The sequence below is a fragment of the Mandrillus leucophaeus genome, unplaced genomic scaffold (genome assembly GCF_000951045.1).
Source record: "Mandrillus leucophaeus isolate KB7577 unplaced genomic scaffold, Mleu.le_1.0 Scaffold943, whole genome shotgun sequence".
Classification (NCBI taxonomy): Eukaryota; Metazoa; Chordata; class Mammalia; order Primates; family Cercopithecidae; genus Mandrillus; species Mandrillus leucophaeus.
Genome location: NW_012110286.1, coordinates 187,077 through 201,221, shown reverse-complemented (window position 1 = coordinate 201,221; position 14,145 = coordinate 187,077). Strand labels below are relative to the sequence as shown.

Here is a 14,145-nt window from a genome sequence, read left to right as displayed (position 1 = left end):
TTGTTTGTTTGTTTGTTTGTTTTTTAAAGAACACGAGAGTTATATAACAGTTTGCTGGATGGATAAGGACTTTTCAGTGCCTTTCTCTGACATCTTCTGGAAATCTAAGTAAAGGAAAAGAATATATTGTCCACACTTAAGGTGACAGGACTTTTTCTGATACTTTTCTTCAAACAAACTGAAAATTCCAAATACAGTGACATCTAGCTTCCTATCTCAGGAAGCAGAAACACATAAAGCAAATTATAATTTGACTGGAGATCCTTTTTTCGCATGCACCAAAGTAGAGGAATCTAAAGAAGTGTGGCCTCAGCACTGTCAGATGTTTCAAAATCCTTGTGCACACAGCCACACATGTACCCAAGATTAGTTAAATACATGTGCTAAAGCAAAACTAAAACTGAAGCTTCGATTGTATCCTCAGGACATTTTTAATGCAGACATCATCACACATTATTAATTCCTAGGGCTGACTGAATTCCTTATGATGATACATTTCAGGTTCAAATTAGTATTGACTAAATTATCTATAGTTTCTGATGATGGATTACTCATTTTATTTTGAAATTTAACATTTCAAAGTAAGACAGATAATGAATTCAATTAAAATTTTATCTTCTGCTTTTTATGATGGCAGGCAAGAATAAATATATATATGTGATTATTATAATTTCACTTTAGCTCTCCAGAGAAGTTCATTGAATGTCTGAGGTTATCTGCAAAGAATATAATATGACATAACTAAGTTTTCTCTTTCCCTATTGCCTACTGCATACACATAATGCACCTTAATTCTTTGTACCACAAGCAGTTTCCTTACTCTCCAATATGTACACAATCACGCAGTCTACCTTAAAATATTTATTCAATAATACTGCTCTACAGTGAGAATAAGAGAAAAAATGAAAAATAAAAATTTAACTGCTAAACTCGAACTGGGTGGAATATCTACAAGAAGAAATAGTGCAAACAATGAAGTTCCAGGCCATTGTTCCACCTGCAAATTCATTCAGCATTTCTCTGAGCAACTCATGGGACTAGAGGAAATCATGGACTGATTTAACAAATGCCCTGTGAAACATGGGTTAATCCTCTGTGATGAACTGGGGTATATGAAGGCTTGCCACTGAGTTAGTAGAAGGATATGAGCTCAAATTTTATGTAAAAGTATGATATGATTTATGTCACTGAAAACTGAAAAAAAAAAAAAAAACATGTGTAGACGTTCCTTCTTCCTTCCCCATCTTGTTAATCTCAAGTAAAAGATTACTAGCTTTTAGAATTGTTTTGACCCTACATGTCAGAAGGGAGGAAATATCATGATTAATTCATGTCATATGAATTTATTGAGCACCTACTATATAGAGTTTATTGTTGCAAATAGAAATGTTTTCGTTCACATTCTGCCCTTGCCAGAGTACTGGCTTTCAATTTGTAATTAGCATAACCAACATAAAACTCATTTCTGCACACCTCCCTATGCACCCTCCTAACCCCTGAACATTTTTACCACTTAAAACCCACTCCTTCTTTCCCCGTTCATGAACTACTCTGATAATTTCTTGACAAGCTTTTATTCCCTTCTCTAGGCAAGTTAATATGTTTGTTTTTGAATGACTGTTTTCTATTGCTTTGGTGTTTTTCCTGTATTCATTAACACTGTGTTAGTCTGCAGTGCTCATCTGGATCCCTGTCATGTCACATGGCATTTATCATTATAGTAATTCAAAATGAGAGAGGTACAGCAAAGTGGTTGGGACCAATTATGGATCCAAACTGCCTAGGCCTTTTCATTTACTCTGGGACCTTGGGCAATTTACTTAGCCATACTGTCCCTTAGTCCCCTTACAATAAATTGGGAAAATGGTAATATCTATTTTGGAGAGAATTCATACATGCAAAGTTGTTAATTGTTTTATTTCTAGCCAAGATGCATCAGGGCAGCTAAAAGCTATACCTCACACTGATTAAGAGTAAATACACTAAACAAGCTACCTAAAGACTCTAAAAAAATAAGTTAAACAGGAAAATTGTTTAAAGGAGTTAAAATTTGGAGAAGTTAACCTTAATACAGTGAATTTTTCATTTTCCTTCTTTGTTTTCTCATGGTTTTGATCAAAGAACAGTCCCCATTCTTTGACATGAACCACAAAATAATAAAAAATTGAAATCATATAAAGTTTTTAAACCACAATGGTATTTAACTAGAATTCAATAACAAAATAAACCTGGAAAATACAAACATTTGGGAACTGGGAAACACACTCATATATCAGATTGTTGGATGCAGCTAACATGGTGCTCATAGAAAAATATAGAGTGCTTACATTAGAAAAGAAGTTTCAAATAAATGAGCTCAGCTTTGAAAATTTAAAATAGAGAAAATCTATGAAATCAACAATTAATTGTTTGAAAAGGTTAATTGATAAACCTCTACCTGGAATGACAAAGAAAGCAGAAAATATATAAATTACCAGTATTGGGAATGGAAGAGAGGATATCGATGTTGCATGAAGTCAGGGACCCCGAATGGAGGGACCAGCTGAAGCCATGGCAGAAGAACATAAATTGTGAAGATTTCATGGACATTTATTAGTTCCCCAAATTAATACTTTTACAATGTCTTCTGTCTGTCTTTACTGCAATCTCTGAACATAAATTATGAAGATTTCATGGACACTTATCACTTCCCCAATCAATACTCTTGTGATTTCCTATGCCTGCCTTTACTTTAATCTCTTAATCCCAACATCTTCATAAGCTGAGGATGAATGTTGCCTCAGGACCCTGTGATGATTGCATTAACTGCACAAATTGTTTGTAGAACATGTGTGCTTGAACAATATGAAATCTGGGCACCTTAAGAACAGGATAATGGCAATTTTCAGGGAACAAGAGAGATAACCTTAAAGTCTGGCTGCCTGTGGGCTGGGCAAGACAGAGCCATATTTCTCTTATTACTGAAAACGGGTAAGAGAAGTATTGCTGAATTCTTTCCCCAGTAAGGAATTTTAATAATTAACAGCCCTGGGAAAATAATGCATTCCCAGAGGAGGCCTCTGAAATGGCAGCTCTGGGGGTGTCTGCCTTATGCAGATATAGATAGGGATGAAATATGCCCTAATCTCCTGCAGTGCCCCCAGGCTTGCTAAGATTAGGAAATTCCAGTCTGGCAAATTCTAGTCAGACTGGTTCTCTGCTCTTGAACCTTGTTTATCAATGACAATGCGTGCACAGCTGGACATGAAAGTTCATTGGTGATTCTAGTTTCGCCCTGACCTTGTGATCTCACCCTGACCTCCTGCCTTGTGATCTTTTATTGCCCTTAAAGCATGTGATCTCTGTGACCCACACCCTATTCATATACTCTCTCCCCTTTTGAAAATCACTAATAAAAACTTGTTGGTTTTACAGCTCAGGGGGCATCATGGAACCTGCCGACATGTGATGTCTCCCCTGGACACCCAGCTTTAAAATTTCTCTCTTTTGTACTCTTTTCCTTTATTTCTCAGACCAGCCGACACTTAGGGAAAATAGAAAAGGACCCACATTGACTATCGGGGGTAGGTTCCCCCAATAATCATATAGACCATAAACGTTAATATGATAAGGAGATATTCTGATATTATGAAGGTAAACAAAAAAACAGATAAATTGACCAATTAATTAAATGACACAACCAAATTTCACTCAAGAAGAAATAGGTAACCTGAATAATTCTATGCCTTTCATAGAAATTGAATTTGTAGTTAAAAGCTACCAAGAAAACTGACAGGCCAGATCCTTAATCAGATAATGGGCATTGTGAATGATAAAATCCTTAATTATTTGCCCATAAAAATGAGAATAAGACAAGGATGTTCACTTTAATCTGTCCTGTGTACATCAGAGGTATGATGCCTATGTAATAAGGGTAACAAAAGAACAAAATAAAAGACATACAGATTGAAAAGCAAAAAAACAAAGCCATCACTGTTTGCAGACAACATAACTATTTACATAGAAATTCTAAAATTTTCTAGAAAAAAAAGTTAGAAATAAGTGAGTTTATTATATACTATTTTAATTTTCAATTATACCAAAATAAAAGTAGGAGGGGGAGAATGAAGTACTTATATATCCTGCAAATGTTGATGAATGTTGAAAACATTATACTGTGTGAAAGAACCATATACTGTATAATTCTATTCATGTAAAATGTTCAGAGGAGACAAATCTATAGAGACAAAAGGTAGATTAGTGGTTACTAGAGCTGGGGAAGTTGGAGCAAATTTGAGGTGATGGCTTTAGGGGCATAAGGTTTCTTTCTGAAAAAATAAAAATGTTCCAATATTGATTGTAGTGATGGTTTCACATACAATTCTGTAAATATACAGTTTAAACAATTTTTGTATTTAAAATTTTTATGGGTACATTGTAGGTATAAATGTTTATGAGGTATCAAAACCTCATTATTTCATGATGTGAAATAATCACATCATGGTGAATGTGACATCCATCCCCTCAATCAATTATCCTTTGTGTTACAAATAATTCAATTACACTATTTTAGTTATTTTAATATATACAGTTAAGTTATTATTAACCATAGTCACTCTATTATGCTATCAAATAGTAGGTCTTATTCATTCTTTCATAACATATATTTGTCTTTCTGAGGTTGCCTGATTTCACTTAACATAATTATCTCCAGTTCTATCCATGTTGTTGCAAATGAGTGGATCTCATTCTTTTTTTATGGCTGAAGAGTATTCCATTGTGTATATGTACCACATTTTCTTTATCCATTCATCTGTTTATGGACACTTAGGATGCTTCCAAGTATTGTAAACAGTGCTACAACAAACATGGGAATGCAGATATCTCTTCTATATACTGTTTTTCTTTCTTGTGGGTATATACCCAGCAGTGAGATTGCTGGATCATATGGTAGCTATATATTTAGTCTCTTGAGGAAACAGGGAAACATCAAACTGTTTTTCATAGTGATTGTACTAGCTTACATTTCCTCCAGCAGTGTATGAGGGTTCCCTTTCTCCCCATTCTGGCCAGCATTCGTTATTTCCTGTCTTTTGGATAAAAAGCATTTTAACTGCGGTGAAATGATTTATCATTGCAGTTTTGGTTTGCATTTCTCTTAGGATAAGTGATGTTGAGCACCTTTTCATATACTTGTTTGCTATTTGTGTGTCTTCTTTTGAGAAATGTCTATTCAAATATTTAGCCCATTTTTGATAGGATTATTAGATTTTTTTCTGTAGAGTTGTTTCAGATCCTTATGTATTCTGATTATTAACCCCTTGTCTGACAGGCAGCATGCAAATATTTTCTCCCATTCTGTGAATTGTCTCTTCATATTGTAGACTGTTTCCATTGCTGCACAGAAGCTTTTTAACTTGATGTGATCCCATTTGTCCATTTTTGCTTTGGTTGTCTATGCTTGTGGAGTACTGCTCAAGAAATATTGCCCAGACCAATGTCCTGGAGAGTCCCAATGTTTTCTTATAGTAGTTTCATAGTTTGAGGTCTTAGATGTAAATCTTTAATTCATTTTTATTTGTATATGGTGACAGATAGGTATCTAGCTCCATTCTTCTGCTTATGAATATACAGTTTTTCCAGCCTCATTTATTGAAAATACTGTCTTTTTCACAGTGTACGTTCTTGACATGTTTGTCAAAACTGAGTTCACTGTAGGTGTGTGGTTTTGTTCTTGGGCTCTCTATTCTATTTCATTGGTCTACATGTCTGTTTTTATGCCAGTACCATGCTGTTTTTTACTATAGCCTTTATATTACTATAGCTGTTATATTACTATAGCCTTGTAATATAACTTGAAGTCAGGTAATGTGATTCCTCCAGTTTTGCTCTTTATGTTCTTCATATAGAATATAAAATATAAAGAATATAAAATGTCATTCAGTTTTGTTATTTATATAGAATCTGTGTGCTATAATCTATAAATATTGATGAGAGAAATAAATAAGATCTATTTAAATAGATAGACTACGCTCATGGATTAGAAGACGCATTATTGGTAAAAGGTCAGTTTTGCCCAAACTGATCTATAGATGATTGAATTAAATAAATCAAAATCCAAGCAAGAATATTAGCAGATATCAAGAAAAAGCTAATTCTAAACTATATATGGAAAGGCAAACAATGAATAGCAAAGTTTTGAGAAAGCAGAACAAAATCAGAGAACTCAAACTACTTAATTTAAAAAATAACAAGACCTTGGAAGAAGAATAGTCACAGAATAATAAGACAGAGACAATACGTGCTTACATAATCAATTATTTTTTTGCAGATTCAAAGGCAATTCAATGGATAGAAAAAATAATTATTTCAATAAATAGTGTAACAATTGAATGCCTATGTGCAAAGAAACATAAAAGAACACATTTCAGACCTTATACAATCAACTCACTATTAATAATCTGATTACAAAACCTAAAACTATAAAGCTTATACAGAAAAATATAGGAGAAAATCCTATAGACCTTGGTGAAGATTTGTTAATATAACACAAAACATAATACAATCCATAAAAGAAAATCATTTGTAAAGTTGACTTTATTGAAGTTAAAAACTTCCACTCTGTGAAATACACTGTTGAGAAAATGAAAAGACAAGCTACACATTGGAAAAAATATCTGCAAAACTTATATGCGATCAGGAATTTCAATATGGAATATTTAATGACCTTTTAGAACTCTACAAGGAACAAAAATATTCACTAAAAAACAATGGACAAATAATTTAAATAGACACTACACCAAATAAAACATATAAGATATACTAATGGTAAATAAGCACATGGAAAAAATGTTGTGTCATTAGTCATTAAGAATATATAAATTAAAATCACAGAGAACTATCACTACATACATATTAGAATAACTATAAATCATTCTAGAAGACTGACAATACCAATCTCTGGTAAGGGTGTTGACCAACTAGATCTCTCATACACTGCAAGTGGGAACACAAAATTGTATAGTTACTTTGAGAAAATACCTGGTAGCTCTTTTTTAGTTTTAGTTTCTGTTTATTAAAGACAGTGTTTCACTATGTTAACCAGGCTGGTCTCAAACTTCTGAGCTCAAGCAATCCTCCCACCTTGGCCTCCAAAAGTGCTGGGATTCCGGGCGTGAGCTACCATATCTGCCCCAGTCTGGTAGTTTCTTATAAAATTAAATACACACCTACAACATGACTCAGCAATCTAACTTCTAGGTGTTTAGTCAAGAGAAATGAAATCTTTGATTACTCAAAAACCTGGATGCAGATGCTTTTAGTGGTTTTTAAAAAGTAACTAAAAATCCAAAACAATCCCAAAGATCTTCAAATAGTAAAAGGACAATTACACAGTGATAAACCTGTAAAATAAGGGCCGGGCGCGGTGGCTCACGCCTGTAATCCCAGCACTTTGGGAGGCCGAGGCGGGCGGACCACAAGGTCAGGAGATCGAGACCATGGTGAAACCCCGTCTCTACTAAAAATAGAAAAAATTAGCCGGGCGCAGTGGCGGGCGCCTGTAGTCCCAGCTACTCGGGAGGCTGAGGCAGGAGAATGGCGTGAACCCGGGAGGCGGAGCTTGCAGTGAGCCGAGATTGTGCCACTGCACTCCAGCCTGGGCGACAGAGCAAAAAAAAAAAAAAAAAAAAAAACCTGTAAAATAAAATAAAAAGGAATAAAGAGACAAATGGGTGAATGTCAAGCACAATATGGTAAATAAAAAGTGGCCAGCTCAAAAGGCTGTGTAACGTATAATTCTATTTTAATGCCATAAATACAAAAGACAGAATTAAAGGTATAGAAAAAGTCCAGTAAGTAAGCAAAAGAATTTGACCATAAATGAACAGGAAGAGGGAAGTTTTGTGGGATAATATTAAGTGTTTTCTGTGCCTTGATTGTGGTGGTGACTGCATAAATGTGTGCATTTGTCAAAACTCAAAGAACTGTATGCCAAAGGCGAAAATTTTACTGTATGTAAATTTTTAAACAGCGAATAAAAATAAAAAGTATTTTAGAAGGGGTCATTAAATATTATGGTATTATTTATTTTACTTATATTTATTATTAATATGGCCAGGAGAGTGGGAAATGGTCTAAGAGAGGAACAATTTGAAACCTTTGATAATAACAAATGTGAAATCAATGAAAAGATTTGCAGGAATAAAAAAAGTAGCAAATAGAAATCCTTTTGACAAGGCAGTAAGAAGGATAAAACTGGGACAGAAATATTCACTCATCTATAAAGGAGCCAACAGTTGCCACAATTTAATTGATATACTTCAATTTGATCTGAATACACATCAATAAAAAAGAGGCTCCCTTGGGTTTTGTGTGGCTGATAGAAAAATGGTAGAACAGGCTTCTGTGGAGGAGCAGTTGTCAGCATCATGTGTATATCCAAGTCATAAATCAGGGAGAAATACTCAAAATAAGTTAAGTCCACAAGGAAATTGATGCAGGCAGGTGTCCTGGGAATTAAGACACCTAGCTCACTGTGCTGCAGAGCCTGGCTCCTGACTTTGAGGAAAACAGTAACAAAAATTAAGGACTCATTCAAAAAGTCAACCTGACTCAGACAACTGATATGGCTGCAGCCTGGTGATCATGGCCTAAATTCATCCCACCAGTAACCTAGAAAGCAGTGTGGAAGGAAGCTGCAAGCTTTGCCAGTGGGACACTCCTCTGGTGTTTTTCTTTTTGTTTGTTTGTTAGTAAAGGTTGAGGGTAGAGTAGAGGATAGAAGGAAAGAGGCATTAACATATTATGTGGCTTGACTTCCACTGGCTGTATTTCAGGCTCAGTTTTCACAGATACGGATCAAAGGACAGTGCCTGAAAACAAACAAATAAAAACAAAACAAAGGTGATAAGATCATTATCTCAGGAAATACCTAGGACAGTTTCATGGAGACAATTATTTTTATAAGAATTGAATAAATTTTTGCATCAAAAACATGAGGGTCGATAAAAGGAAGGAAGAGGAGGAAGAATGAAATGAAGAAGGAAGGAGGAAGAATGGCAAAGAAAAACAGGGAAGAGAATATTGACAATGGAAGATATTAAAAAACGTGCGTAAAGACAAAAATGTAGTAATGTGGAATATACACAAATAATAGCAAACTGGCCAATCTGATGGTAGCAGTACATGCAGAAGCAGCACATTTTCAGATGGGTGATTATTCAGTCTGACTAGAATCTCTACTATCAATGAATGAAAAAAGTCACAGAAAAGTGTAATTTCTCTTACTCTAGATGTTAGATACGAGGTTTGTAAACCAGAGAATAGGACAATTTGGGCTGTTTGCACCCTAGCACCGTTAGTTCATAGCTTCACTCAATCAATCAAATATTAATTGAGCATCTATCAAGCTTAGCAGCATGCAAAGTGTTGTAATTCAGAAATTATATGTTACTATGCCTCTAACTGGAGTTTAAATCTGGATAGCAGAATCTAGAACATCTGCAAGAAAAAATAGTTTTAATAAAAGGATAAATGAATGTGCCTTTAAGTCTTTGCCTCCAGTGTACAGAATCAATAAGCACTTTCTCAATGTTTTGTATTTGCAATATTGTCTTAGATATGTGTTCTTAAAGTTAGCCTCCTTGCTTTTTAAGCTTCCTTCCCTTCCTTTCTAGAACTTACTATATCTAGATACGCTACTATATACCAGTAAATGTGTCAGTTAAGAGAGCAACAAGACAGAAACAATGTTGAAAAACAGAATTTGCAAATCCCATTTTAGAGAAGAGCTAACTGAGATTAAGAATAGTTACAAAATTTGTTCAGGGTCACACTAGAAACAAGTAAAGCAGCTGGGATTTAACCCAGGCTTCAAAATTCACAACTATTGCTTTTATCCGGAGAAAAATATAATCTCTAAAAACTATAATTTACAGATTACAAGACTCCTCATTTGGTTTGGAAAATTCCTCCTGAAAAAGGAAACAGTAAAGTTCAGTTTGGTGTCAAACAACACGCTCCCCAGAGGCCAACTAATTTTCAGATGGGTGATTATTCAATCCGGCTGGAATATGATGTTTTTCTTCCTACATTTATGCTTCAGTGTTGGTCTATTTTCTTTCTTTTCTTTTTTTAAGAATCCATTTTCAATTAAGATTTCTAATTAGATTCCATGTTTGAGACACATCTCTAGTAGAAAGCAAATGGCAAGAGTAGTAATTAAAAAGCAGCTGTCTCTTGTCTTTCTGGAACGAAACAAGCCATTTTGTCTGTAAGTTATGAAATCCTAGGAAATTCTGTGATGTTTGTCTCAGTTTTTAATAACAGTCAACTTAATTGGAAGATGCTGAATTGGTCTAAAATAGTCGATGCCCTTTCTAACACATATGCTGAAAATTTCTCTGCTAGAATAAGCATAAATCCACTCTGGGTTTTTCAGACTTTTAGTGCTGCAAAGACAAAATTTCCACATTTTATATAAAATCAAATCATTGGCCCAGCATGATAGCTAACACTTATAATCCCAGCACTTTGGCAGGCCAAGATGGGCTGATCATTTGAGCTCAGGGGTTCACGACAAGAATGGAAACATGCCAAAACCCCATCTCTACAAAAAAATTAGACGGCATGGTGGTGCATGCCTGTAGTCCTAGCTACTGAGAGAGGCTGAGGTGGGAAGATCAGCTGATCCTGGGAGGTGAAAGCTGCAGTGACCCATGACTGCGCCGCTGCAATCCAGCCTGAGTGACAAGAGTGAGACCCTGAGTGACAGAGTGAGATTCATGGAACATAGCTATTTCTTAAAGATCAAATCATTCTTTAAAGTACTAAAGTAGGCATTACCCCAAGTCATTTGCCTTACTTTAGGACTTTTTCAGAAGCCTGCATTATAAAACTTTATAAATCAAAGAGAATAAGCATTTTCGAAGGAAAGAAATATGATTCAGATTAACTGAGATGCAAACAGTTATTTGTGTAGCTTTTCTCTGTTTGGTTTAAGAGAACCAATATTACCAATGCTAGTGTTGAAAATTATTTAGGAAGCTTTTACTCTGGTTGTTCTTGATACCTGAGGCTATATTTTCACATGTAAAGTATAATCAGGATTTGAGGCAATTAACCATATAATTAAGGTCAAGAAAAATCTTCAGCTGGAAAAAAAATAAACCAATGAAGCACACAGATTTTTTCTGGCTTGCATTATCTAGATTCTAGAAAATTATCTAACACAGTTTAATGCACATAGCCATAAAATAGGTCAAGTTCCCTAAAAGCAGGCCAGTCTCAGGTACAAAAGAAATCTCTTAAAATGCATATTCCCAAGAGGTAAACTTTTGAAAGATTTCCCAATATAATCCTGGAAATGACTTCAGGAAATAATAAGTTAAATAATAGTACAAACACACACACACACACACACACACACACACACACGTCGGGGTAAGGTGAGGTCAGGTGACAGACTCCAAAGCATCTATATTCAGGGAACCAGGAGAGAAAACCAAATGACATCACACAGAAATGCAAGCAGAGCAAGTCCAAAGGCATCTTACGATGGATATTAAGGACCTATGGGGCTGGGCTTTTCATCTTATTTTCAGTCCAGCTTCATTTATATCTGTCTTCCCTTCTGTGACTTTATTGTAGCTACACTATTCTTCTTTTAATTATTTTCTTTCTTTTTTTCTTCATTTATTTTCTTTATTCCATACTGTTCCATCTACCTGGGACTCTTTATTCTCACACTTTAGGTCTCAGTTTAAATGTCATCTTCCAGAGAAATAGCCTCTGTCTACCCAATCCACAGTAAATTCTTTACTTGTTTCCCAATATTTTATCCCATAGAATTCTGTTATTTTACATCATAGCACTTACCACCGCTTTTACTTATATATTGATATCTCCTGAATCTCCTCTACTGGAATGTAAGTACTGCCTGATTTGTCCAATTCTAGAAAATCGCCTTACAGATGAGTGTTTCCCAAATAACAAAACCTTAGTGCATATGCATTGATTTGATAAGTAATAACATTATTTTTTAAAATTTCTTCACATTTCTGCCTACGGTAGGCCTGGCCTAACTAAAACCCTCAAAATTAGTTTAATGTATTTATAGAAATTAATTTATCTATAAAATTATGGCCACTCATCTATAACATGCAGTCACACATATGCTAAAACACTTAACTGGCATTATTGTAAAACATTTGGTTAATAAGTTTGAATTGATCATCAGTTGAAATGAATATAATGTGTTAATGTTATATGTTAAGAATGACTCTTGTACCTGATTTATGGTGTTTCCCTTGACAGAATTGCTCTTCGATTATTGTTTTGCTGGTTTCAAGGCTCTGCAAAAAACAAAAGGAAAAAAAAGTCAGGATTGAGTGTTTACTGGAAATCTTCTTACTAAAGCACCCATAGGTAAAGTGTTTAATATATATGCTTATAGTACCCATCATTTAAACTTGGGGAGTTATCATCATCACAAGATTCATGGAACATAGCTATTTCTTATTTCTATCCCAAATTAGTCAGCTTTATTCAGCTCATAGAGCTCCTCTAGAATAAATTATAGCTGATCCTTGTTTGCTGCTTAAGTGTGCCAAGTACTATCCTATGCCAGGCACTATTTTAAGTTACATGGATTAACTCATTTATTCCTCATAACTACTCAGCAAGAAAGGGTTAACTCAGCAGGCCTGAGTTACTCAAACTCTGCCCATCACAAAGAAAGGTGAATCTTCAGGTCTGGCCTTCAGTTAGCTTCTGGGAGATAACCTCTGAACTCCTGGAAGAGTCTACCTGGTAAGAGTGTTTTGTATGCATGAGGCCTTAGGTTATGCTGTTTCAGTTGGACCAGATAAATTTATTCTAAAATGTGATTTATGATGAACATTTATTTTTGCTTGTGGGAAGGGGGTCTGGTGTCTGAATCATCCAATGCTGCATGCTTATGTGAGTGATATCTAATAGACCTCTAGAAACCAAAGCTTAACTGAGCTTCTCTGGTTTACCACACTTCATGGGTTACATATCATTTTGCTGACAGCTTTAATCACGTCTCCATGTGACTCCACTGGGAGAGAATACCTGGGAGTTTGTTCCTGGACTTTACACCATGAACCTTTTCTCTTTGCTGTTCTTAATTTGTATACTTTCACTATAAGAAAGCATGACTATGATTATATAGCTTTTCTCTATCTTAGATGATATGGTTTGGCTGTGTCCCCATCCAAATCTCATCATGAATTATAGTTCCCATAATCTCCACATGTTGTGGGAGGGACCTGGTGGGAGGTAATTGAATCATGGGGGTGGTTACCTAGTGCTGCTGTTCTCATGATAGTGAGTAAGTTCTCACAAGATCTTATGGTTTTATAAGGGGAATTTCCCCCTTTTGCTCTGCATTTCTACTTGCTGCCACCATGTAAAGGACATGTTTGCTTCCCCTTCCATCATAATTATAAGTTTCCTGAGGCCTCCCCAGCCCTGAAGAACTGTGACTCAATTAAACTTCTTTCCTTTATAAATTACCCAGTCTCAGGTATGTCTTTATTAGCAGCATGATAACAGATTGATACATTAGTAAATCATCAAGCCTAAAGGTAGTCTTGAGGACCCCCAATACAAGCACCCTATGAGGGAGGTACCATTATTATTACATAGAGAGAATTTGGCAAAGACAGGTGAAGTAATTCAGTCAGAGTGTCACAGGCAAAGGGTAGTATTTGAATTTAAAACCACTGATCTCCCAAAGTGCACTTTGGGAGGCCGAGACTGGTGGATCACGAGGTCAGGAGACTGAGACCATCCTGGCTAACCCGGTGAAACCCCGTCTCTACTAAAAAATACAAAAAAACTAGCCAGGCATGGTGGCGGGCGCCTGTAGTCCCAGCTACATGGGAGGCTGAGGCAGGAGAATGACGTAAACCCAGGAGGCGGAGCTTGCAGTGAGCTGAGATCCGGCCACTGCACTCCAGCCTGAGCGACAGAGCGAGACGACTCCGTCTCAAAAAAAAAAAAAAAAAAAAAAAAGGGTCCAGAACTCTGGGGACTGTTGGCCAAGTTTCCCCAGATAATGTTTGCAGCCCTCTTATTTGCCCCATAATGGCAACTTCATTCATTAATTTACCAAAATGTATAAAGCACCTACTATATTCC

The 14,145-nt window shown here is 35.6% G+C and overlaps 1 protein-coding gene across 2 annotated transcripts in view; it reads right to left on the bottom strand.

The window, feature by feature from the left end:
- INPP4B (inositol polyphosphate-4-phosphatase, type II, 105kDa) overlaps positions 1-14,145 on the bottom strand; it is a 501,991-nt gene that overhangs the window by 433,485 nt on the left and 54,361 nt on the right. For both annotated transcript variants that reach the window (XM_011970320.1, XM_011970321.1), the window contains one exon: positions 12,269-12,332. The gene's annotated coding sequence lies outside the window, so the exon portion shown is untranslated. The remainder of the gene's footprint in view (positions 1-12,268; positions 12,333-14,145) is intronic.